Genomic DNA, 25,712 nt, shown 5'->3' on the forward strand with positions numbered 1-25,712 from the left:
TCACTTTTCATGGACCTGCTGTCAAGAAAAGAAGAAAACTAAGTGGGGAAATTAAAAAAAAGAGTCTCGATCCCAGCAAGTCAGTTCTACAAAGTATAATGTAAAATAGTGATCTTTTCAGGGTAGGTGGTTTTTGTTTCTGTAACTATGGGTCTTCACCAAGCTCCCCAATCCTGGAGAAGGAAAACACTGAGTGGAACTTGGGCTATTTCAGGAGTAATACAAATGGGTTGAAGATACTCTGCAAGGAGAATCATGACTCTCGGAAGTTCTTCGCTGATGTGACATAAACCGAGGTGCACCCTTGGTTCCATGTGATTTGGTGAGAGCTCTGCCCAGTCTGTAACCCTTCAACTGATCATGTGGGGCTCCTCATTAGCTTTCCTCGTTGAACTGAAAGTGGCTTGACTTCTCACAGGGATGTAGCCACTTTCTTCAGGAATGATTCTGCTGAAATTAAACATGCCATATGTTTCTCTGGTGCACAGCAGCTAATGACCACATTTGTTTGAAAACAGAATCTTTGTCCTGGAAAAAAGGAAAAACATATGTTCCAGAATGATGCCTGCATTATAATTCCTTAGCTTTGTAATTCAATAAAGTATCAAGCAGCTGTTTAACAATGCCTAAACAGGTCAAAGAAAACCCAAGATGAAAGGTTCTTTTTCTGAATAGAGACTTTGGAAATCCAAATCTGAGTAGGAGTCCGTCTTTCTATAGGAGTGTCTTCTTAACTGGAACCCAGTTACCAGAAGCCTAATTCTACTCCCTTGACTCTGGGACAATATTCATCTTAAACTTTAGTTCTATAAATTTCTAGGTATTTTCGTGTCGTTTGTTTCAGTGGTAGTGAAGGATTGTTTTATTTTGTTTTTCTTCCTTTATATCTCTCTCTCTCTCTCTCTCTCTCTCTCTCTTTCTCTCTTTAGACCAGATTCGGTTTAGGAAAAGAAAATGTTCAACTAGTCTGTATTGTAATAGTGCATTTCCATTGAGTTAATAGTGGCCTTCCCAGCAACCCTGGATAAGTATATTGATTTTGCTCAGTCTGCAGAAGTCCTGGTAAAAATGTGTGGAGGTGAACTTCCTCTTCATCTTGTAACTCCATAATGCTGATTTCCAGAGTCATGTGTGTGTGTGTGTGTGTGTGTGTGTGTGTGTGTGTGTGTGTGTGTGTGTGTGTTGCAAAAAGTAAATTCTGCTGTAAAAGGCCTTCTCTCAAAAATGGAAGGTTAAGGATGTAAATGACACCTTGTGCCCTGTTCTTTATATGTCCCATGCTTTTGGAGTAGCAACTCAATAAAATAACCCTCATTTTAAGCCAAGTTATCAGGTTTCTCTACTGATGTCACTTTGGGGAACTTTCTAGCCCTATCACCAGACTGGGCATGAAGTATCTGCTGCATTTTATTTTAACCCAACTTCACTTTGTATTGAGCCTTAAGCTAGCACAGGGACTTATGTGTTATTAGAATTAAAATAAAATAAATTTCTTGTGATGGATAGGCCATCCTTTTCAGGAAGACCTTCACTTGGTTGCATTCTTGAGAGTAAGAATAATCCCAGGTCATAAGAAGACCTCTGGCAGGTTATAAGCTTCATTTTGTTTCTTAACTCTAGGCTGAGCCCTTCAAGGTGACCTTCTCAATCACCAAGCAGATATTGTTGGTCATTCAACTCCAAAGTTGTCATAAGGAGCCCAGAAATGGGCATGAGGGGATCCTTCCAGAAGTGAGTCAAGTACATAGCTTAGGTCACTTTCATACCCAGAGGTAGAAGTGAGTGGGCTACTTCTGGAGATAGAAGTGTGTTCAGTGGGAATCATGTACTAGGTAGTGCAGGTAGTGGTTTCAGACATTCCTCCTCTGTCCAAGCAGCTGTCCCACCAGTGGTTTGCAGAAATTGTTTCCTGAGCTTGTTATGGTCAGCACCCACACCACCCCAGCCAGCTGCTACTGCTCCTGCCCCAATTGTCTTGGTATATTTTCACAAGCTCAGGAGCCTGCCATAGGGAGGATCTCAGTTCTAGGCCCTCATTCCTTCCCCTGGTATAATCAGGAGAAACTAGATCTCAGCCTCAAGCATGAATGAAACCTGAATGTCTGCTGACTTACCCAATCTCTCTCCCTCACAGATTAGAATCAAACAAATCACAAGTTTCAGAATAAAATGAGATCCAACGTGGATTCATTTCTCAGCATTCTCTGCCATGAGAAACCTCTTTGGCTCTGTTTTTCTCCCTCTTTATCTCCTGCTTCCCTCTCAATTTCTCTCTGTCTCTATCTAATAATAAAGATAATAATAAAAGCTTATATAAAAAATGGGGCAGGCAGTGGTGCATCTGGTTAAGTGCACACATTAAAGTGCACAAGGATCCAGTTTCAAGCCCCTGGTCCCCACCTGCAGGGGGAAGCTTCATGAGTGGTGAATCACGGCTACAGGTGTCTCTGTCTCTCTCCCTCTCTGTTTCCCCCTCCCTATCAATTTCTCTCTGTCTCTATCTAATAATAAAGATAATAATTTTAAAAAGTTTATGAAAAAAAAACCTCTTTGCTGTGGGAACTTTGGTAATGTCGTGATGACCGGGGTCTTTTGCACATAGACTATTTTTAATGCAAAGTACCCTTCTCTTTTATTTAGCAGTGTTTCTGGGCTGAAAGAACCCCTCTCCCTTTGGCGAGTCAAGATTTTAATTAATTGCTTCATCATTTAAAAATTATGTTGTTAATTACTGCTTTGTGTCTTCCCATGCCTGTCACAACCTAGAGTTTTTATTCAATTAAATCTGTCTCTTGCCCATTTCTCTTGTCATTGTGTGTTCCTGAGGTTTAGCAGTCAGCACACACATGGGACACTGCAAAGCCTGTTTTTCATCTTTGTCTCACATAGATAACCACTTCCCTCCCATCAGAGGTTTAGCAGAAGGACTTGTTTGTTTTCTACACCTACAGACCCCATAAGACCAGAATCCACATGTGCTTTGTCAGGCTTATGACTCATAGAACATCTGTTGAGCCAGCTAAGCTGATGCTTTTGCTGTTCAACAGCCCCTCCAGATGCCAAAGCTTATCTGGGCTAGTGGGTCACATACAAATCTCTAGAAAGTATGATGCTTTTGCCCACCAAGAGAGGAGTTCTGCTCATTATTGTAAAACAAACTTGGCTGGGTGATAATGAGAAAATCCCACTGCAGACTTACAGTGTAGAAAGAGCATTCTCACTTAGTAGAATCTCCTCTCTGCTCACCCTCGGCTTGTATAATTAATTTAGAAAGCAGCTCATAGAGAGGAGAGTGAAAGGTACCATCCGTTCTTGTTCTTGCACATCTGCATCTAAATTACTGGCACTCCACAGTGAGAGGCCACCAAGGGAGTTGAACTGCTGAGGGAAGTACTTTGCCTCCTCAAGATTCAGCTTCCCTCTGCTCTCCCCTCCCCATCAGGCCACCCATCAACCAGCAGGATTTGGGAGATGTGCTTGTCTAGTCATATCTAGAGCTGATCAACTGACAGGGCTGGCTGACCTGGGTTAGACAGCAATAACAGCCTTCAGACTTTAGTGGCTGGGAACCACTAAGACATTACTATTACTATTATTATTACTATTTCTATTACTATTATTACTGTTATTACTACTATTATTTTTTGGATAAATAGAGAGAGAGATGCTGCACTGCTTCACTGCCCATGAACCTTCCCCCCATGTAGGTGGAGGCTAGGGGCTTGAACTGGGGTCCTTTCTCATAGTAACATGGCACTGTACCTGATGCACCACTGCTCAGCTCCTGAAAACCACTAATACTTATTCCTTGCTCATGATGGGTGCCCATCACAGGTCAGCACTGAAGGGCCACCACTCAGGGGATTCATCCAGGAGGGACTCGGGATGACAGAGTGGCAGACATCTCAAACACTGCCACTTGTCATGCCCAAGGGAGATGAGTACTCAGAAGGGTCTTCTATGGGCCTATGTGCTTTGACAAATGTCAGTTTCTTTCACCGTTTATTTCCCACATCTACTCATATGACCTCCCAAACATAAGGGCTTGAGTGCCTGCAGGAAGAACAATGGGAAATATTTGATTAGCAGCACTTGGGAAGATCATGGGAAACTTAGCTGACCAGTGGTGAATGACAGCTACTGAATGGCCGCTTCAGAGAAACTAATAAAAAACTCTATTCTGTGAAATCAGTGACTATCTATTAAGCCTCATAGCTGCCTATGGGGTCATACAGCAGTGCTAGCCTCTGAATTTAACCTTGCCTACCAAAAGCTTTTAGTCTAGTAAATTAATGATTAAGAATTTGAAAAATGCAGTCAAGAAGATGAGATAAGAGGCTAGAGAAGTTTCAGAAAGGTTATCACAGCTCATTATAATGAATGACACCTTCAAAAAGGGGGGAGGGGTCTCTGTACTATAAGCCTTTTAAGGATGGATAGGATTTGTGCATATAGAAGTTATAAATAGGAGACATTACAAGTTGAAGGGTCCACATGTGAGAGTCTAGAGCAGAGGCGTCCTTGTTGTTGCTAAACCCTCTGAATCCAGGGGAGACTGTGAACACCAACGCAACTGGCACCCTGTTCACACTGGTCAGTCAGGGCAGGATGCTGAATTTCTACCCACAGAGCACTCTTGTTCCCAACCCTAAACTGGGGTCCACACCTCTTACCACCACCTCCACTAGCAACTGAAGCAGTTGCTCCTCCTCTTCTACTGTTTACTTGGCATCTGCTTCCAGATGACCCTGCCACAGATCACCTAGCACTACAGGGTTTGTCTGACACTGAGAACCAGTTGATTAGCCATTCTTTGGCCTCTCAAGCCTCAAGGAGAGGCTGGAGGCACAGAGAAAGACATGTAATCATAGTGGTGTCCTCAAGAATGATGAAGAACTGAGCCAGAGCTAGATAGTGCACAGGGACATAAGGACACTTTAGGATGTGGTTGTCACAGACTGAAAGAGAAGTAGAACTGACAGCTAGTAGGCCTGGAAGACAGGGAGCTCAAGGTGGGAGGAGGGAGGTATTCAAACCTCTTTTGTGCTTTTACATTCCAGACACCAGAAAAGTGATGGTGTCTTCCACAGAAAGCAGAAACTCAGCAGAACAAGGAAAACAGTGAATCCAGTTTGAATCAGAGTTTGAGACGCTGGAGAGTTATCTAAGCAGACAGCTAGAGTTCAAGATTCAGCTTGGTAGAGAGGTCAGACATGAGATGTTAATTTAGAGGAAGCCCACACAACAGAATGAGATGTGAAGACAGGAGGCTGACACAGTGACACCGGCACAAGTAGACACAGAGATTTTCGAAGAGAGTTTCTTCAAGGAACCTCAGCATCCCAGGTCAAGGGAAAGGAAAATGATGTGAATGGTAGCAGAGGTGTGCCCAGGCAATTATGATTGATGGGAACACTGATGAACAGAAATAGATAATGCATGGGCTTCATAAAACGATTCTTCACAACAAATTAATCCAGATTGCCTAGGCATAACTTGAGTCACACAAATTTCCTCTGTGTTTCTAGACCCCAAATCATTTATCCCCTTGGCTCTGCTCTTGATTTTAAAAATGCATATATGGTAATTCATATACATTATTTTAAAAAATCATTTTTATCATACAATTCAGTAGCTTTAAATACATCAATACATTCACATTGCTATATAATGATCCAGCCACAGAATTTTTCGTATCTTGTAAAACTGAAACTCTGTATCCATTAAGCATCAGCTCCCTATCTCCTCCTCCAGTTCCTTGCAACCATGACTCTGCTTTCTATCTCTAAGTATTTGGTTACTCTAGCTATTTCATATAAGTGGGATCATATATGTGTCCTTATGCCTGTGTTATTCGAACTCTACTAATGTCCTTAAGGTTCATCCATATTGCAGTGTCAGGAGGTTATTCCTTTTAAAGACTGGATAACATTCCAGGTATGTGTATTCTACACTTGTTTTTCATTCACCCATCAATGGACATTTAGATTGATATTGAATATTGCTGCAATAAACATGGGTAGACACATATCTCCTCCTGACTCTGCTTCCAAGTCTTGTGAATATATATTCCATGGGACATTTGTCAGGTGATATATAACACAATTTTAAAAATATTTTTAAATATTTATTTATCTATTTATTTCCTTTTGTTGCCCTTGCTGGTTTATTGTTGTAGTTATTATTGTTGTCATCATTATTGGATAGGAGAGAGAGAAATGGAGAGAGGAAGGGAAGAGAGAGAGGGGCAGAGAAAGGTAGACACCTGCAGACCTGCTTCACCACTTGTGAAGCGACTCCCCTGCAGGTGGGTAGCCAGGGCTCAAACCGGGATCCTTACATCGGTCCCTGCGCTTTGTGCCACCTGCGCTTAACCCGCTGCGCTACAGCCCAACTCCCTTTTTAAATATTTTGAGGGCTCTCAATAGTGCTTTTTAATTGTAACTGTTTCTTTTCATATTCCTCTGACAGTCCTTAAATCCTCACTAGTCTTTATCTTGATTTTTTAATAGTGGGCTTCCTAATGGATAGTACCACATAGTTTAGATTTGCATTTTTCTACTCTTTAGTCATGTTCAGTATCTTTTTTTTATAAAAAGGAAACACTGACAAAACCATAGGATAAGAGGGGTACAACTCCACACAATTCCCACCACCAGAACCCTGTATCCCCTCCCCTCCCCTGATAGCTTACCTATTCTTTATCCTTCTAGGAGTATGGACCCAAGGTTATCATGGGGGGCAGAAAGTGGAAAGTCTGGCTTCTGTAATTGCTTCTCTGCTGAACATGGGCATTGACAAGTCGATCCATACTCCCAGTCTGTCTCTCTCTTTCCCTAGTAGAGTGGGGCTCTGGAGAATAGGGGCTCCACGACACATTGGTGGGGTTTTCTGTCCAGGGAAGTCTGGTTTGCATCATGGTAGCGTCTGGAAAAAGAGTTAACATATAAAGTCAAACAAATTATTGACTAATCATGAACCTAAAGGTTGGAATACTGAAGATGAAGAGTTGGGGGGGGGGCAGTCTCCGTTTTGTAGATAGCTAGTAGACATATTTTAGTTATATTCCAAAGGGCCTGCGACTATACTAGTTTTTTTTTTTCCCTGAGCCTGAAATCTGATATGCAGATGGATCCAAGAAGTTATTGTCTGGAGGGATGATGTTATGGCTGGAAAAAGGACCAGAAAGCTGGATCAGGGAAGAGAGTAGCTCCCTAATATGGGAAAGGGCTATAAAAATTGTTGACTGTAAACCCCATAGATTTGATCTGATCTGGGGCCCATATTCAGCTTAGGAACCTATGTGACCTCTGCATTCCTGTAGATCTGAGTTCACATCCTGTGGTCATGAGTAGGAACATTCCAGGCTGCCCCAATATCAGGACCCATCTTCTTCAGATATAGCATAGAGTATGTTGTCGATGGACAACATTCTCTACCATTGTTGATCCAAGTTGAGGACAACGTCCTATGGGAGCCCACAAAGGGGTCTATTTTGTTGTTCTTAGAGATTACTGGTAACAATGGAGAGAGGGATTTATTCAAGTTCTAGGCCCAGCATGTCTGTTTGGGAATCTCAGAACTCCCCAGATAGGGCCCCAGCTGATGGTTCAATATCTATTTGTGTGTTTATTGGCCATTTGCTTATCTACTTTAGAGAAATGTCTATTCAGATCTTTTGCTTATTTTTTTATTTTTCTTTTCTTTTTTTTTTTTTAATTCCCTCCAGGAATTAAATCCAATGCTCCTAGAGGCTTTTTTTTTTCTGTTTTGTTGCCCTTGTTGTTTTATCATTGTTGTGGTTATTATTGTTGTTATTGATGTCACTGTTGTTGGATAGGACAGAGAGAAATGGAGAGAGGAGGGGAAGATAGAGAGGGGGAGTGAAAGATAGACACCTGCAGACCTGCTTCATAGCTTGTGAAGCAACCCCCCTGCAGGTGGGGAGCAGGGGGCTCGAACCGGGATTCTTACACCAGTCCTTATGCTTTACGCCACCTGCGCTTAACCTGCTGTGCTACTGCCTGACCCCCTCCTTTTGCTCATTTTTAATTGGATTTTTTTATTATTAAATTTTAGGAGTTCTCTATACATTTTAGATATTCAGCTCTTATAATATATGACTTGCAAACATCCAATTGTATCTAATTGCTGTTAGAGTTGTCATGTGTTTTGTTGCACTAAAGTTGCTGTGCTTAGGAAGCAAACTCTCACACCATGCACATTGCAAGTCATGCACACTACCTGGTGAACTATCTCTCCAGCCCTAAAATTTTTTATTTCACTGAATTGAAATTAATCTATTTTTCTTTCTCTCTCTCTTTCTTCTTTCCTTCCTTCCTTTCTTTTTCTTTTTTTTCCTTGCCTGTGTATTTGATGCAATACCTAAAAAGTCATTGCCAAATCAAATATTAGGACATTTTCCCCTTATGATTCTTTCTAAGAGTTTTATTATTTTTATTCATACAATGAGGTCTTTGATCTGTTTTGAGGGCTTTGTTTTGGGGACGGGGTGTAAGAATTCAGCTTCAGGGACTGGGCAGTAGCGCAGCTGGTTAAGCTCACATGGCACAAAGAGCAAGGGCCTGAGTAAAAATCTCAGTTTGAGTCCCTGTTCCCCACCTGCAGGGGGTACCCTTGTAATCAGTGAAGCAGGTTTTCAGGTGTCTATCTTTCTCTCCCCCTCTCTGTCTTCCCGTCCTCTCTCGATTTCTTTCTGTCCAATCCAAAAACAACAATAGCTATGACAACAATAACAACTACAACAAGGGCAACAAAATGGAAAAATTGGCCTCTAGGAGCAGTGGATTCCTAGTGCAGGCACTGAGCCCCAGTGATAACCCTGGAGGCAAAAAAAAAAATTAAAATTAAAAAAATTTTTAAAAAGAATCAGCTTAGTTTTTTAATGTGGGTATTCAATTTTTTCTTATGTTATTTGTTGCAAAGACTGTCTTTTCCCCATTGAATGACCTTGGAATCCTTACTGAGATTATTTTATTTCAATATTATGGAATTTCTATTTTGTTCAATTGTTGTATGTGTCTGTCTGTTTTTATATACATGTCACATTACTTTGGTTACTGTAACTTTGTGGTAGGTTTTAAAATCAAGAAGTATGACTTTTGCCATTTTTTTCCCCTTTGATTCTTCAGGGACCTTAGAATTCCACATGGATTTTAGAATGGATATATCCACTTGTGCAAAAAAAAAAAAAATCATTGGGTTTTTACAGTGATCACACTGAATCTGTGGGCCATTTTGGATAGTATTGACAGGGACCAAACCTGTAGGATATTAGAATCACCCACAGCAGCCATTTACTGACATTCTGCCCAAAAATATAATTCCTCCGGAGATCCCTCCTGATGAACCCATGCTGTGGTGCTTGGTACAGATCCAAAAATAATCATGAAAGTCAAACTCACAAACCAGACCTTTTACATTAAATTCAATGTTTGCAAATGTCCTTTGGAAGTTGCTTCTCACCGCTGCAAGTGTCCTGGCCCAACTCCCAACCTGCTAACCAAACTCACCCCCTACAATCCAAGTTCTGATTCTGCCTCTTTCAGCCCTCCTCCTCACACACCCTGGACACAAGAACATCAAGTGTACTGCTCCCACTTAGACATATCTCTGTTTTTGACTGCATGTGTGTATTCACTCATTCATTCAACATGAGCTGAGCACCTGGTATATATCAGGAGACTGGCTGAAGGTACACAAAAAATAATAACAACTAACCTACTCCGAGCACTTACTACTTTCCAGGCACTGTTCTAAGTGCTTTACATGCATAATCTCATGTAATTCTCCCTTTAATTCTAAGAGGTTAAGCAGCTTGCCCATTGTTACCCAGCTAAATCCAGATAATTAAAACCCCCACTGCTCTTACGTCTAAGCATGCTAAAGTTGCCTTCTAACACAAAACAGTTTTTCAAGAGCCCACAATTCAGGGAAGAAGGACACAGAAATAGAAAATTATTCTAACTTGTGGGCAGGAAATCCAAGAGATATGTTAGAGATTTAAGGCATCCTAGAGAAAGATTGACTGACTTATCCATCCATGCACATACCATTCCTAATACACTGAAAATGTACTCTCTGAGACCCCATCCCTTCTGGAGACAGCCCAGGGATGGCCTTGTCTGTGAACCATCAGTTGTGCATTGTTTCTTTGATTCCCTATACTAGGAACAGCCCACTCCTGCCACCCAACCCCAGCTAGTCAACCAGTAAACATGTCCAATATGGGGCAATGCAAGCAAAAGTGAAGTCTCAGTGTAACTCAGCAGCTCTGTTGGGAAGCTGGGGCGAGCTCAGAAAGAAATAGGAGGACTCATCCCTTTACAATATGTAGCTTCAAATAAGTCCTCTCTGCCTTTAGACCTGATGAAAGGGGAAATCTGGTGCTGAGTTGCCAGGAGAGAGGACAGAGGAAGCCTGCAAACTCAGGAACTACACAGACTAGCTCAGCTCTCCGTCTCCTTTGCTTCTCTCCTTTTAGTACCAGAGTGGTGACTCTGCTCCTGCAAAGAACTCACCCAGCTGAGGGGGACTAACTTGCAGCAAATGAACTCTAGGGGGAGGAGAAGAGGGGTGATGTGTAATTCTGCCATGAGGTGAATCTTTTCTCTGCACAGACTAGAAAAACTGCACAGACTAGAGAAACACATCATGGGCTATCCAGAGTGCTGTGGGCAGGTGTCTCGGGCTTTGCTGAGACATGAAGCATCTCTCCTCTTTGGCTTTCTATGGCTGAGCCAGGTTATCAGGGTGGGGGTGGGGGTGGGGGTGGGGGAGTGGCTATAGGCTGGGGCACTGAAGAAAAAAGATCTTCAGCTGGCTAGGTAGTCTGGAGAGTTTTAGGTCAAGCAAATCCCTGAGATGAAAGAGGATTTGCTAATCACAGTTGAAAGAGCCACGGCCCTTTGTCCCACAATTCTTTCATCTCCCTGGAGAAATTACTGACAATGACACACCACAGTTAAAATAAATTGTGAAATCAAAGAACCAGACAAGCTGCAGACACCATCACCTTTAAATTGCCAGTAACTTTTTCTCCCTGATGGTCTGTGTAGACCTAATTTCTGTGCTTTTCTTATGATTTTCTTATGTCCTACCTGTACATTAGGGTCTTGACCTGTGCTTCCCTGATAGTTCTGGCTCCCTCCCTCCCCTGACTATAAGTGAGGTGCAGAGTAGACCTGTCTATTTATTCCCATGGGCCACCTGGCATGTAATGCTATTTCCTGTCCAATTTTGAATGCATCTATCTCCTCACCTTTAATGCATTTGGAAAATTCAGGAGACTATAGCCCAAAGACCTGTGTTCAATTCTGTTCCTCAAGCTTCCCCAATCTACATGTGAGTAGTCCACAAAACCTCACTGAATCACATTCTTCTTCTCCATAAAGCAGGTGCAATCACCACCATAGCCTAGGTCAGACTCCACTTCTGATCGTCATCGTGAAAATATCTTGCAGACTAACTGCTTCACCTGTCTCTTCTTCCCTCCAAATCCACCCCTTTCTCACAACTGGGTGACCTGAGAACAAAGAGAACAAGTCATGTGCAGCTGGGGATTCCAGAGAGGGTGGGAGGGATCTGGGAGGGGAGATGTAAAGAATAAATCAAGTAGGTGCATAATTAATTTAGAATAACTTCAACACTGAGTGTTGAAGAGAAACAAAAGTGGTTACATTTAATGAATGTGTCAGTCGATATCTCACTCATTCCAGCTGTCTTTTTTAAAATGTCAAATACTTCATGATGTCTTTCCCTTGCAGCTAGATGGTTTATGCTAACAACAACAACAGACTCTGCTTTCTGCCTAATGGGTTAGCATAGGCGCATGGTTTCAGAAGCAGGAGGTCCCCAAGGCTACAGGGACAGGACACAAAACCTGTCACCCCCCCAGAGAGCAGGATACTGCAGCTGCTCCTCAGGGCCCCCATAGACCCATTCTGTTTGTCCTTCACCCACTGCTTTGTCATCAACTATAAAACCACACAAAATGTCCATGCTAAAGGTAGTGTCACTCTATTTTTTTGCCTCTTCAAAATTCTCAAGGCGTGTAAGTTTTCGAGAGAAAAACCTTAGTTGAACTGCAGAAAGCCAAGAACCAGTTGTTCCGGAGGACTCTGGGCTCTGGAATTTTTAGGCTGAACTGCTTGGCTCAGACCTCTATAAATACCAGCTACTGCTCTGCTCCTGAAATGAAGGAAGTAGCAAACCAGCTAAATGTTCCCTTTAGGGAAAGCTGGGAAGCCAAGCAGTACTGAATAGTTTTCACCCCCAAAACTCCACCCCTGCCACTTACAATGAACTTCCCTGCTATCAGCCACAGCCAGGACCCAGTCTCTCCCAGCTCACCAGGTGCTGTGGTACAAGAAGGAATAGCAATGAAGACCCAAGTAGAAAACTGGCTGGTGTTTAACCAGCCTAGAAGTTTGCACGGCCCGGGAAGATTCAAAAGTCATAGCATATTGGGGCAGCATGGAATGTTCCTACTCATGACCACAGAATGTGAGCTCAGATCTACAGGGATGCAGAGGTCACACAGGCTCCTAAGCTAATTATGGGCCCCAGACCACACCAAATCAATAAGGTTTATAGTCAACAATGTTTATACACCCTTCCCATATTAGGGAGCTACTCTCTCCCCTGATCCAGATTTCTGGTCCTTTTTCCAGCCATGATATCACTCCCCAGGCAATAACTTGGATCCACTGCCATATCAGATTTCAGGCTCAGGGGCTAAAAGAAAAAAGAAAAAAAAAAAAAAACTAGTATAGCCACAGGCCCTTTGGAATTTAACTAAAATATGCCTACTAGCTATCTACAAAATGGACAACCCCCCAACTCTTCATCTGCACTATTCCAACCCTTAGGTCCATGATTGGTCAACAATTTGTTTGGCTTTGTATGTTAACTCTCTTGTCAACCACCAGGTTCCAGATGCTAGCATGATGCCGACCAGACTTCCCTAGACAGACAACCCCACCAATATGTCCTGGAGCTCCACCCTACTAAGGAAAGAGAGAGAGAGCTGGGAGTATGGATCAACCTGTCAATGCCCATGTTCAGTGGGGAAGCAATTACAGAAGGCAGACCTTCCTCCACCTTCTGCATCCCACAATGACCCTGGGTCCATACTCCCAGAGGGATAAAGAATACAGAGTTCTGGTGGTGGGAATTGTGTGAAGTTGTACCCCTCTTATGCTATGGTTTTCTCCATATTTCCTTTTTATAAATAAAAAAATTTTAAAAAAAAGTCACAGCAACCCTAGCCTACCTGGCAGAGTGCAGCTTCAAGTTGGAGGAGCAGAGGTAAGCTATGATGTTGGAGGCCACCTGGGGGATTAGGGCAAAGTGATCCAGCTCAGGGCAGATGGTGACAGCTCAGCTTTAATCAGCTACTCAGGGAGTACAGGGTAATATGTTAAAGGAGAAGCCACCCTCTCACTATCCAGTTGTGCAGGAAGTCAACACCAGCCCCTTGGGAAAGCCAAATAGACAGGAGCTCCACCACCAAAGTACATCCTGACTTCTGGCCCAGTCATACTACATAACACTCACCCCACTGCCTTCTTTCCAGTAGGCAAGTTCAGCAGCTTTCAGTCTTCCTCCAATTCTTCACCCTCTCCCCCAACCCCAGGATTATTGTTCTAAATTCTACAAGGTATGCAGTCACAGAGGGCTGTGTTAGTGTACAGTCTTAGGCAAGACCTCTCTGTCTCTCTCTCTCTCTCTCACACACACACACACACACACACATATACATATACACAGTCTATGGGAAACCTCTGCCCTGAATGTCTCTATTTCCATCCATCCCTATGTCTGTCTATCTTCTATTTTTTTATTTCTTTATTTGGGAGATTAACGGTTTACAGTCAACAGTAAAATGCAATCGTTTGTATTTGTATAATGTTTCCACATAACAATACAATCTCCACTAGGTCCTCCTATCTATCTATCTATCTATCTATCTATCTATCTATCTATCTATCACCTATCTATATGTGTCTAAAACACACACACACACACACACACACACACATTGTCTATGGAAAGCCCACTATTGACCTGAACAGGAAAAGTTCTTAGCAGCCAAGGCACTCACACTGAAGCCCCTGCCCTGAAGGTATGTATGTATTTATGTATGTACGTATGTATCTATCTATCTATATCTAACACACACACACATACACACACACACACACACACACACACACACACACTCACACACTAATGATACCACAGCTCCTTCCCTTCTCCACAGAAAGGCAAGCCCTTTGCTTCCCATTCCTATCCTTTTACCTCTGTCTCCATAAAGGAAACACAGAAGTAGACAAGTGGGTTGTGACTGAGAATACCTGCTTTCAACCAGGGAGGTAGAGGATGCAGAGGAGAGGGGCTGCTGTGTATAGGCAGGGAGTGCTGCCTGGTTTGTCCACCTCTTTCAGAGTGCCTCCAACCAGATTGCAATGTATCTCAATTATTTCCTTAGTAGAGTCAATACCCACTTCTCAGTCCCCTGGGATCAGAAACAGGAACAGTTTAGGAAGAGGTTGGGTTGCCTGACTGCAGCAGAAGAAAAAGAGAAGTGGATGGCCTGATGGAACACTAATCTCATCCATTCATCCCAGGCATGGGATATGGGGGTAGAATGAGGTGTCAAGTGAATCTCAGATTTTCTTTCCATGACAAAACATTTTACTATGCCCCAAAGCAATGACTTCTCACCCAACCTCCTGCCTTCCTCCTGAGAACTTTACTGTTGATGACTTCAAAGACAACCAGCTCAGTACATCCCACTCTCAAGGGGCTCTTCTCCTCCAGGCCACCTGCCCTATATCCCCATATTAATACCCTTATCCTTGGACACAGGGCCTCTGAGTTATTTTCTGTTTCTCCTCCCTGCAGGCCCAGTCACTCACCAAGGTCTGCCCATTCCACCCACAGAATGTCTCCTACCAGTTCTTGCCTCTCAGAAATGACACCCACCTTAATTCAGCCCTGTGTAACTTGTAGCCCAGGCGAGTGTGGGCGCTTATTAAAAGCTCTTCAGATCTCTTCTCTTTGACATCTCCACAACCTGGCACTTTAAGATTATCTAGGGATCTTCACTATTTAGAAGAACCTATAAAAAATATACTTTGTTCATCTTGGGAGGTAGCCTAGTGGATGAAACATTGGAATCTCAAGCATTATGTCCTGAGTTTGATCCCCAGCACTGCATGTGCCATAGTGATGTTCTGTTCTCTGTCTCTCTGATAAAAAAAAACAAAACTATTTTTAAAAAAGAAGAAAGGAAGGTAGAAACAGTATTTTTCTTTTGACATAACCCTACAGAATATTAATGAATGTAACTTGTTAAATGATCCAAATCAAACCATGAGAACTATGGAGGTAAATCTATTTAAGGAATTTCATGGTAGTGAATAGTTGGGACCAATTGCCAGCCCATCTTTGCGTCATCTCAGTTAGCCAGATCTTTAGACAAAGACTGCTTTGCCTCTGCTCCTTTGTAGGTCTTTTTTGTAGCATTCAAACACAGTTGCTATTTTGCCCTGCATGTTCATCCCCCTCCACACAGGTTGTGTTTTCTAAAGAAATGGATCTCCATTTCTTCACTTTTCTAACACTATTCCTTCTTTCTAGCATGTTCTGACTTTAATCCTTTGACCCTTAAAACCTGATGGCCCTTCATGCTCCTGCTCAGATTTTCTTCCTCCACCCTCCATGAGGTGTGCACCTCCCAGGTCAAAATGAAGAGTTTTTTCTATTTTATCTTTATAAATCTTTTTCAGGACACTTTTCTTTCTAATGCAGGTTACGGTTAAACTCTTACATGTCAGGAGAAAGCTATGTCTCCACAATGTTTCATATAGTTCTTGGCATATAGTAGTTTCTTGAAATATGTTTATTGGATAAATTGGAGTGTGAATGAGTGAATTACTTCTCCTAAAAGCTAAAATCAACATCATTACAACAACACAGGATGTTGGGTCATTTCTGGGAAAAACTGACTAAAAAGAATACATTTGGGAAAGGTTCTGTAAGTGTTCCCATTGACTTTATAGTCTAGAGGAGACACCGGATAACAATGGCCATATCCTACTATGACTTGTCACTAACTTCTGCTAAATGATTACAATGTGCCAGCCACCATGCCAAGGTGTTTGTGTGTATTGCCTAACTTCATTCTGACATCAGTTCTACAATGAAGGTGTTGAAACCCAGCATCTTAAGGAGGAGCTAGCAGTGTGAAAAGCACTGCTTGGCTTCCTTTGTGCTACCCATCCTTCTTGGCTAGAAGAAGGCAAAAAAACATCTCCAGGGAAGAGAATCTGGGTTCTCAGGTGACCAGTCCTACCGCCCATCCTGAGATTCTAAAAACAGACAAGGAAGCTAAGATGAGGTGAGAATGCTTTGAGAGATGACACCCATTCTCAATATTGTACACTATTACAAAATAAAATGTTTCCCTTTGCACAATCAGTTAAAATGCAGGTCTCTATTATTGTTCTGCAATGTTGGCTTGACACTCCACTTCCAGTTCTATTTTAGTACTACTAGTATTGTCTTATTGTATTGATGGGGGAACAAATCAGAGAAGTTAAGTCATTTGCCCAAGGCCAAAGGGAGAAGCCAAGATTCAAAACCTGAATTAGTCTTGGTCTAAATGGTCTATCTTGCCTCTGGAGGTCTGGAGCACCTCCTCAGCCTGTGCCCCTTATGCCTTCCTTAAACTTCCTTAAACTATCAATATGAACGACAGGTCAGTCTCTTGCCAGGGGAATTATGAGCCTTTGTAGCAATATTGACCCCATGTCACACAAGACAGACCACTTGCCCATTCTGCCCAGCATGCAACTTCCCTCACAGTCTCCTGATATGACCCAGGAAACATATTCCTTTCCACCCTAGAAACCTGGGCCTGTGCCACTGAGTATTACCAGGCTGAAATTGCTATTTTTGCCCTAGGCCAGCCTTCTCTCTGCTAACAGGTGCTGGGAATCAGTGACTCAGTGATGGCTGTTACTGATTTTTTAGCTAGTCTCAGTAAGAAGGCTTGGCTATAAGCTGGACCAGTGGGAAACAGTGATTCGGCAATGTCTTCTGATGAAGGGGGAGGATCAGCAAGTGTAAGATTAGGGACTGTAGTCCTGGCATACCTTTATTTATTGCTATTCCACTTACACACTGAGTGGCAAATCTTGGGGAGGGGGCAGTCTACCTCTTCCCTTGTACATCTGGGTGGGATGGAAGAAGGAGGCCAAATGTATCTCTCCCCCCCCCCCAAAAAAAAGGAAAGTAAAATACAACATTCAGAAGCCTGTCTTCTTCATGCTTAGCCCTTGAATAATCAAAGGGGAACAGAAAGTCTTGAGGAGAAGGCTTTGGGGAGTCCTGTGGCAGAACCCAGGGCTAGAGGAAGGGGTAGGAATGCTGAATATCAGTTAGGCAAAAGTCATCCCATTTCAGTTCTAACAAGGCCGGTATTTGGGAGATAACAAAGGCCACTGTGTTCAATTAAGGGTATAAATGGTAGAAATATGAGACAGGAGCTTTTATGAGCTGTTAATAAAGTGGATGGGAAACCTCTAAAAATAAACCACTGGCAAGTTGAAAGGGTAATTAGGGGTGCAAAAATAAACAGAGGGTGTCAATTTGAGAAAAGTTCACAGCCAAGGCTCCTCCAACACTGTCCTCTGTGGGTGAGGCAGGTCAGAGACACTACCCCTTGGGGGCTGGGACTTGCAGCCAGAGCACAAGAGTCCTCCTAACAAGTGTTTGCTTTTTTGCTTTTTTTTTCTCCTTGGTAAACTTTCAGAATGATAATGAGATAAAGCATCCCATCCACCTAGAAGCAGCAGGGGCAGGTTAAGCCTTATTTGACAGTGAGTCCCCAAAGAAGCAAATATTTGGGAATGTGGGGCCTTAAGAAGTAAGTGATAAAAATCAATGCAGTGCCTTCCTCTGAGCTGAGTACTAAGAACTGTGCCTACATGTGTATGTACATGAACACACACACACACACGGCTCACACATACATAGACTTGGACACACACAAGCACACAGTCTAGATTGCCACTAAAACCTGTTGCTGATTTTTCTATGGATTTGAGATTTCCTTGGAAGTCTCCTGCCTCCCCTCCAGGATACTGCTCCCCTTCCACATTGCTGCTTTAAACACCACCACCTTGGGAAGTTGTTATGTGGTCAAGCAAGCTTGGGAATTTCTTCCTATCAAGTGTCCCTCAGGGAAATGCACAAGAATACACTTACTGCTCTAAGAAGAAATGTGGTAAAGAAGTCTCTGTTTATTTAACTCAGCACTTCCAAAATCATCAGACCGTGTGACCCCTTTTCCACAAAATACCACTTACCATCCTTCCCCACTACCCACTTCCAACCTATAAAATTAAGAGGACATTAAATACAGTTCTGATGAACTGGACATTGGCCTAGGGAGGGATTGCTTGGTAGTACTGGCCTTTTCTGGTTGCAAGGACCAGACAAGTCAGAGATCTCCACAAAGGATTTGTGGAGCAGCAGGTAGTTCATGGGGATGAGGGAAGGAGAAAGCCCACAAGAAGCTCTGGGGATAAGCATCCTTTGTTAATCTCCTGCAGTGTCTCTGCAAACATCATGCAATTACCCTAAACTCAGTTCTTAGAGTTATAGATTGGTGCCACCTCAAGGAAAGAATAACCCCCACCACCACCACCACCACCACCACCACCACCACCACCACCACCACCACCACCACCACCACCAAATTCTGATCCAAAGCAGGTAGCTCAGCCCTTTGAATATCTACCTGTTCCTATAGGGAGCTTACAGATGGATTTGCTTGAAAGGCAGGCCCCAGCACTATTACTGCTGTAACATTATGAGACCCCAACAGAATGATGAAGTTCGTTTTATTACCCTTCCTTATTTGTAAAATTAGGATAGTAATAGGCACAAGAACCCAAGTTCAGGCCTCTGGTTCCCACCTTTGGGGGAAAGCCTCACAAGTGGTAAACAGTGCTGCAGCTGTCTCCCTTTCTGTCTCCCTCTCTATCTTCCCCACCCCTCATTTTCCCTCTGTCTCTATCAACAAATGAAAGAAAGGGGAGAAATAGCCATTGGAGCAGTGAATTCATCATGTAGGCTCTGAGCTTCAGAGATAACTGTGCCCACATGTGTGGGTGCATGAACAGACATACAGCTACACACACACACACACACACACACACACACACACAAAGCTGTTCACATAATAAAATAATAATAGGTTTATAACAGAAAATAGAAGAAGAAAGAGGAGAAGAAGAAGAAGAGAAGGAGGAGGAGGAGGAGGAGGAAGAAGAAGAAGAAGACGAAGAAGAAGAAGAAGAAGAAGAAGGAGAAGGAGAAGGAGAAGGAGAAGGAGAAGGAGAAGAGGAAGAAGAAGAAGAAGAAGAAGAAGAAGGAGGAGAAACTAGATGGTGGTGAAACCTGTAAAGAGCACAAGTTACCACATGCAAGGGCCCAGATTTGAGTTTCCATTCCTCACATGAGAGGGGGAAGCCTCAGGAGTGTGGAACAGACTGCAGGTATCTTTCTTCTCTCTCCATCTTCTCCCCATCTCATCTTATTTCTCTCTGTCTCTATAATAATTAAAAGAAGGGGGAAAGGGGAAAAATGCCACTGGAAACAGTAGATTCATCACACAGGCACCAAGCCTCAACAATATCCCTTGTGACAATAAAATAATAGTAACAATGAATATACAGTGTACGTAAATTTTAGCAGATTTCTAAAGCACTGTGCAATATAAAATATTGATATTTCAGAATAACATTTTCTTTTTCAATCTACATTGTCCTTGGGTGATCTTTATTTGTCTTGATTCTGTGGAAATGTGGATGACTCCAGAAAACATGCCTCCAACGAGATCTCTGGTCTGAACTCTAGATTTCTTCTATAGTTTGTCATTTACTGTAAGAAAGTAGAAACCCAGTGAACTCCAAGGAAAGAAAATAATTTGCCTTATCTTAAAGGGTCTGGAACTAAAATCATAGGAAGCTATTAAGAATAGAAGTAGCAGGGACCAGGCAGTGGCGCACCTGGTTAAGTGTACACATTATAGTGCACAAGGACCTGGGTTCTTCCAGTCCCCACCTCCAGGGGGAAAGCTTCACCCATGATGAAGCAGTGCTGTAGGTATCTCTCTTTCTTATTCCCCTCTTTACCCTCCCTCTCCTCTAAATTTCTCTGTGTCCTATCAAATAAAATTAATTAAGTTAAAAAAATTAATATGCTAAAAAGGGGGAGCCAAGTGGTGGCACAATCAGTTGAGTGCACATAGTACAGTGCCACAAGGACCTGAGTTCAAGCCCCTAGCCCCTACCTGCCAAGAGAAGCTTCACAAGTGGTGAGGCAGGTCTGTAAGTGTCTCTCTTTCTCCCTTCCCATCTCCTCTTTCCATCTCAGCTTTTCTCTGTCTATATCCAATAAATGAGTAAATAAATAAAATAAAATTAAGAAAAAAGAAAAAAATTGAGAGGAAGGGGAGATAGAGAGGAAGAGAGACAAAAAGACACCTGCAGCACTATTTAACCACTTGCAAAGCTTTCTCCTTAAAGGTGAGGACTAAGGGCTTGAACCCGGGTCCTTGTGCATTGTAACATGTGCACACAACCAGGTGTGGCACCAACTGGCCCGAAGAGAAGGAGGTGGAGGTGGAGGTGGAGGTGGAGGAGAAGGAGAATAGAAGTAATTAAGGGACCTTGCAGTGATACACCCAGAAGAACACACATTACAATGTTCAAGGACTCAAGTTCAAGCCCTCTGACCTCACCTGCAGGGGAGGGTAAGCTTCATTAACAATGAAGCAGTAGTTCAAGTCTCTTTCCCTCTCACTTCTGTCTTTCCTTTCCCTTTCATTTTCTTTGTCTTAATCACAAACAAAAAATGAAAGAAAGAAAAAAAAAAAGAAAAGAAAAAGTGGCCACCAAAAGTAGGCACAGTGCCCCAGGATAACCATGGTGGCAATTTAAAAAAAAAGAATAGAACTGACGCATCTTTTTCCTTCAAGTCACTACCCTCTGTAGGGTCAAGTTTGTTCTCCTTTCACACCTCACCACCTTCCTCTGTCTATTCATCTCTCCCTGAGATTTAAGTTTCAAGTGAAAAGTCCACTCCAAATAACAATGGACCCAATGGCTCCCTTTTAGAGATTTGGAAGAGTAAGCTAGGATAAGTCTATCTTTAAGCCTAGACAGCATAAGCCACAGGACTGACTGTCCTGGGTTAGGTGACCATTGCAGGTTCAATAGCTCTGGCACTCCAGATAGAGGGAGTGATGTGGTACATAGTAGATCTTCTTTCCAACTTCACTGTGTTGGTCATTACGCCAGGTCCCCTGCATTGCTTGATGCTGTGGTCTATTTACATAATCATTGTTTTGCCTGAGACCTGCCCTGCCTTCAGGGTATTGGTTTAATCCCCACTGGTTAGATGGGAGCTTGCTACCTTCAAGCTCTTTCCTTCTCTCCACCCCCTCTCCTACCCATTTCCTTTTCCGACCTGCCACTTCCATTTCAGAAGATATTAAGGCATTTTCTCTGATCAATAAAGGCATTGCATTGTGTTCCCACTCAGCTGCTCAGTTCCTGGTTCCTCTCCCGCGTCTCTGAGTAAGCAGCAGCCCAGGTTGGCTCTGGTCAAATTCTCTCCCCTGCCACGCAACCCAACACACTGGGCAAGAAAAGAAAATATATCAGTTTCATTCTTCTGCTTCATATACATGACTCTTTCCAAAGATGCTCTCATATAACCTGATTGCATTTACAATCAGAAGTCAGGCATTTTCCTCAACCAGAAACAACATGAAGCCATATTATTCCATTCCTCATTTAGAGGTGTCACAAAGTCATCTCAAAGGTAGCTTGCCTCAGCATTCACAGTATTTAGGTTCTGTCCATCTGGGTCCTTGCTTTGTGAGACCAAATGCTCACTTTCATACAATCTACAAATTAAAAAGTATTTTTTACACTTGACATTCCTCCAATATCCAACAATGGAACAAAAGTAGGATGACAGCCAAGGGGGAACAGTTATTTACCTAAAGAAACAGAAGAAAGAGCAATTTCTAGTATAAAAACCATGCAGTGGTTCTATGTAAAAGAACAGATCAAATCTTGAAGCAGCAGGGACCTCTGACTGGCACAGAGAGGTCAATAATATCCTCTAGAGTTCAAATGAATCTTGAGGACAAAGTCCACAAATATTCTGGTGTTTAGAACCCAGGATTAGATCCTCCACCCTTCTCTCTATTCTCTCTATACAGAGACCACATGGTACTGAAGTGCTGTCTCAGTATTCCTTTTCTGATCTGTCCTTCTTATCCATCCCTCTGTCCTTCTACCCTACCTGAGAGCTTTGCCATCTCATAGGGCAAGTTCTCTTCATTTTCTCAGGAAGGCAAAGTGAGAAATGCTTTGGAGGGGGTTGTGGGTGTCACATGTTTCCAAGAAACTCCTTCTCTCCCTCCCCAATAACTATTTTCCAATGGCCTAAATATCCATCTTTGTCAATCAGAGTTTTAATGTTAGCACTAGTAAGTCAATGAGACAGAAAATTAGAACCAGATCTCAATTTGGCAAGGTCCATTGATATCTGGAGTTAGCACTAAGTAATCAGAGAGCTCCAGCTACAGGCAAATGGGCTTCCTTGTCCAGAGTTCCATAATCACCCTGCTTTGGTCATTTATTCCTAGACAGACATTCTAGACAGAAACTTGTCTCTGCTGCTGACCTTTATCTAAGACTATAAACAAGTCCTATACATATTGTCCTTATTTCAGCCTCCAAACTACCCAAACCATTACCTCTGGTGTGCATGTGGCTTGGGCATCACAGGATAACTGGAGACAACTTAGTTGTTTTTCCACCAAAAATCACAGCTGTAAACTTCCCATCTTGCAATGAATTGTTGAATTACATCTCGTCTCAGTGGTATCATAGTCAGTTTTGTGTTTTAAGGCTCTGTTACTCAAAATCCCACTCTTGGTACCAATTTCTATTCTAATTGCGGGTTTTCTGGTTATACACCTAAAAGAACTAAAGCTTAAAAGTGTAAGCATAGCATAGTTAATATTCAAATATATATAGATATATGATTATATTTTATACTGTGCTAGTATTTAAACATGTATAAATACATGTACTGTTTTAAATATTATGTATATTTTATATAAGTGAGAAGACAAAGAGAAACAGAGATAAAACAAGAAATTAAGAACAGATAAGTTCAAAGTAATTAGAACAGAATATTAGAAAATAGACCAGGCATTTCTCCCCCCCCCTCTTTCTCAGGTATTGTACAGTCATCCAATTCTTCATCAAAGTGTTTCTGTTCTATGATCCATTCTTTCAGGCTTTTCAGGAAGACACTGCAGAACCAATTTACTGACCTCATATCAACTGCTACAGCTTCTGATTCTATAAGCCCTTCCTTCACCCATGTCCTTTAATGCCTGGTAGTGCTCAGTGATTTGTCAGAAGCTCTTCAGTGAGAAAGCCTGGTTGGCATGATTCATCTGCTTGAGCTAGATCTCCATACATGAGGTTCCTGGACAGTCAGTGTATTCACTCTTTGTGCATAGTGTTTATTCCATGATGAGTCAATATCAGTAGTTATGTGAGAACATTATAGTCTAATATCCTGTTCTTTTCTGGTATTATAATGAAGTACAAATAGCAGGATATCCAAGTACCATATACATTTTCATATAGAATACACAGACCCTGAAGATAAGTGACAGTCCATCGTGGAATTACTATCTTTTTTTTAATTTTCATTTTTTTTTATTTTTTAACCAGAGCATTGTTCAGCTCTGGCTTATGGTGGTGCTGGGGATTGAACCTGAGACTTTGGAGCCTCAGGCATGAGAGTATGTTTGCATAACCATTATGCTATCTACACTCCACCCAGAATTACCATTATTATTGGATAAAAACAGAGAGAAATTGAGAGGGGGAGGGCGAGATACACAGAGGGGGAAAAAGACAGAGAGAGACTTGCAGCCCTGACTCACCATTTGTGAAGTTTTCCTCTTACAGGTGAGGACCAGGAGCTTGAACTCGGGTCCTTGCGCACTGTAATATTTGCACTTAACCACATAAGCCACTACCCAACCCCTAGAATTGCCATATGTTCATACCCCAAATCCTCCTCCATTTCCCATGTTCCTGAGCAGATTGAATGGTACCACCATGCACACAGTTCTCCAAGGTAGCAGTGCAGGTGTTACCGTTCACTGTCTCTTCTACTCCAATATCTATATCTACTCTCATCATATTGTATTTATTTGGCTTCCCAACTATCTCTTGAATTTCTTGACATCTTAATTTTCTGGATTATCTCAGATAATGCTATTATCTGAACCTCCTAAGCCTCTTAACTGGCTTATCCCAGTAGCTTTCTAACTGACATACCTCATTCACTCTTTCAGTCTTCCAAAATATTTCTCAAAATGGCTTTCAAACATATCTAATCACATTACTCTCTGCATCAGACCTTTTGATAGTGCCCCAAATATTCCAAAACCCTGCACACTGAGACATCCAGCCGTACTGTTTGGCTTCACCCTGAGAACTATTGTGAACAATTTATAGTTCCTAGAAACTACTATTTCCCAGTCTCTCTTTTGCCTCAGTTTTTCACATGCCCAACACCTCTGCCAGGAAAACCTTCTCTGACCTTCCCTAATCTAAATTAAATGTTCTTCCTGTGTACTTGACTAAAGAAGTGAACGCTGCCCTAGTTCTTAACACTCTAAATTACAATGCTTTTTTTTCTTATCTGTATATACTAGACTTTAAGTTCCTTAGCGGCAAGAACTATGTCTTATTGATCATTGTTCTTGGAATATACTCAAATATGGTTTAGTTGCATATAAAAGGCATACATACCTGCCACTAAATATATGTCTTCCACCTGCTGTAGACAATTCTCTGTCATTACACTGGTTGCTAGCTCCTGCTCGGGTTCTTAGTATCTTCTAAAGTATATTCATAAATTGTGTTCCATTAGATCATTCCAGCAACTCCTCAAAACCGTCCCAACTAGGGCACAGTGTCAATCAAAGAGGATGGGAAAACAAGTTAGTCTTACTTACCAAGGAAAGAAATATTATGCAAACACATTAAGTGACTTACTTGCCTGATGACAAGCAGTTAAGGCTGATGAGGAAATCCATAAGTGACATCTAAAGAACAGATGCAAGTCTCTGGTGGCAGAGAAAGTATGTGAGGTGGGAACATTCTTTTCTTTTCTTTTCTTTTTCCCTTGTCAGAGCATTATTATGCTCTGAGTTATGGAGGTGCTAGGGACTGAACCTGGAACCTTTGGTGCCTCAGGCATGAGTCTTTTTGCATAACCATTATGCTATTCTCCTAGCCCAAAACCTGTACCATTCCAAGGACAAATAGGCTCTAAGCAGTGAGATTTGAAACCCTAACTCAGTAGTCTCTGAAGTTGTTAAGAAGACAATAGGGGACCAATTCCAGGATATTGTAACTGCCATTTGATCACAAAGGAAGGGGGAGACTTTGTGTTCCAACCATCAGAATGTATATTATGGCCCTTGAGTGATGATTGATGGTGTGCTCTAATGGCAGTGCTGAGTTGAGCTGAGAGAGGATTAGATACAACACAAGTTTAGCAAG

General features: G+C 42.2%; 2 long non-coding RNA genes across 2 annotated transcripts in view; both read right to left on the bottom strand.

Moving 5' to 3' along the window:
• Positions 1 to 25,712, bottom strand: part of LOC132541380 (uncharacterized) — a 621,539-nt gene that overhangs the window by 441,495 nt on the left and 154,332 nt on the right. The gene's annotated exons all lie outside the window — the stretch shown is intronic.
• Positions 81 to 25,098, bottom strand: LOC132541379 (uncharacterized). Its single transcript, XR_009552578.1, has 2 exons — positions 24,957 to 25,098; positions 81 to 528 (listed from the first exon to the last, which is right to left on the bottom strand). It is a non-coding gene; the product is annotated as an uncharacterized LOC132541379 (long non-coding RNA).

Source organism: Erinaceus europaeus, chromosome 11, assembly GCF_950295315.1.
Source record: "Erinaceus europaeus chromosome 11, mEriEur2.1, whole genome shotgun sequence".
In the NCBI taxonomy this organism is placed as follows: Eukaryota; Metazoa; Chordata; class Mammalia; order Eulipotyphla; family Erinaceidae; genus Erinaceus; species Erinaceus europaeus.